Source organism: Neoarius graeffei, chromosome 5 (genome assembly GCF_027579695.1).
Source record: "Neoarius graeffei isolate fNeoGra1 chromosome 5, fNeoGra1.pri, whole genome shotgun sequence".
Taxonomy (NCBI): Eukaryota; Metazoa; Chordata; class Actinopteri; order Siluriformes; family Ariidae; genus Neoarius; species Neoarius graeffei.
In genome coordinates, this window is record NC_083573.1 from 81,744,293 (window position 1) to 81,746,445 (window position 2,153).

Genomic DNA, 2,153 nt, shown 5'->3' on the forward strand with positions numbered 1-2,153 from the left:
AACCATCAAAGGTGTACTCCCAGTGGCAGGGTAATAAGGAAGCAGAGAGAAAGTGGAGAAAATCCAAGGCCCTTGCTGATCTGTCCTACTACCAGTCCATCCTTGCAGAGTTCACAGCCTCACTCAAATTGGCTAAGATCAAGTTTTATCACTCCAAAATTCATACCTCCATCTCCAACCCTCATCAAATGTCTTATTTTCTCTTCTCTCCTCAACTCTCCACTAGCTGCACCTCAGTCCTCCATCACTGCAGAGGTCTTTGTGGTTCTTTTTGAAGAAAAGATCATAGCCATCCACAACTCCTTCACTGTGCCTGCCTCCCCATCCCACCCCCTCTCCACCCTCCCTGTCTCTTCTCCCTTGCTCTCTGCTTTTTCCCCTCTTTCCACTTCAAATGTCTCCCAGCTCCTGCTCTCTCACTGTCCAAACACCTGTGCCCTTGACCCTATCCCCTCATCTCTCCTCCAGACCATCACTCCTGATATCCTTCCAATTATCACATTCCTTGTCAACTACTCCTTGTCCTCCAGATATTTTCCATCCAGCTTCAAATGGGCCCATATCACTCCTCTGCTATAAAAAAACACCTTAAACCCCTCGATCATCCAGAACTACTGCCCTGTTTCTCTTCTCCCCTTCCTGTCAAATATGCTTGAACATGCTGTTGCTAACCAGCTATCCTCTTTTCTCTCATGGAACAACCTCCTGGATCCTCACCAGTTTGGCTTCTGAGCCAGACACTCAACCGAGACTGCGCTTCTCTCTGTCAGTGAGGCACTTTATGCAGCATATGCTTCCTCCCTCTCCTTGGTCCTGATTCTCGTTGATCTTTCTGTTGCATTTGACACTGTTGATCACTCCATCCTCCTGTCATCCTTATCAGCTCTAGGGATCTGCAGGACAGCCCTAGACTGGTTCAAGTCCTATCTCTCTGGTCACTCCTTCCAGGTTACCTGGTCTGGCCTGGTCTACCCACTGAACAACTGGTGTCCCTCAAGGTTTAGTCCTTGGTCAGCTTCTAGTCTCCCTTTACACCCAGTCTCTTGGCCCAATTATCTCTGCTCATGGTCTATTCTACCACTGCTATGCTGATAACATGCAACTGTTTCTCTCTTTTCCTCTTTCTGACACACAGATCTCCGCTCGCATCTCTGCTTGCCTGTGTGACATCCAGAGCTGGATGGATAACCATCACCTGAAGCTCAACCCAGGCAAGAAAGAGGTAATCTACATTCCTGCTCCATCCTCTCCACTGCTGGACATTGTCATCTCCCTGGGCCACCTCTAGGTCCCCCTCACCCAGTGCAAAGAACCTAGGGGTCATGTTTGATGACAAACTCCCCTCCTCAGTGAACATCACTGCAGTGACATGGATGTGTAGATTCCTCCTCTACAACATCTGAAGGATCTGTCCTTTTCTTACCACTGACTCTACTCAGCTCCTGGTCCAAGCACTGATCCTCTCCCACTTGGACTACTGCAACTTTCTCCTTGCTGGCCTTCCAGCTTCTGCCATCAGACCCCTGCAGCTCATCCAGAATGCTGCAGCTTGCCTGGTCTACAACCTCCCTCATTCTTCCCATGTTACCCCTCTGCTTGGCAACCTGCACTGGCTACCTATCGCAGCTCACATCAAATTTAAAACATTAGTGCTAGCTTACCAGGTGCTCAAGGAGTTAGGACCAGCATACCTACAGGCCAGTCAGAGCCCTATGCTCCACTACTGTTGGTCGTCTGGGCCCTCCTCCTCTCTGCTTTTGCCCAGCCTGCTTAAGACTGCCATCTGTCCTGGTTCCCTGTTGGTTGAATGACCTTCCCAGTGATGTCAGAACTGCTGACTCCCTGACCACCTTCAAGTGCAGACTGAAGACTCACCTATTCAGGCTGCACCACTCCCTTTCATCCCTGCCCACTGTGTAACTGTGTTTTGGTCTAGACCAACCCAGGCTGTCTGGGCTGGGGTTAGCTGTTTTGAGTTCTCTATGTAGTTGTGCTTTATATGGTTGGTTTGTTTCCTTGGCTGTTTGAGTATTGGTACTTCACCAGCATATTACACTAGGTATTGCTGCCACTTGTTCAGTTGGCACTAGAACTTTCTTGTGTAGAAATTCAGTACTTCATGTGCCTGACTTTTGCACTCACTGCATGTCACT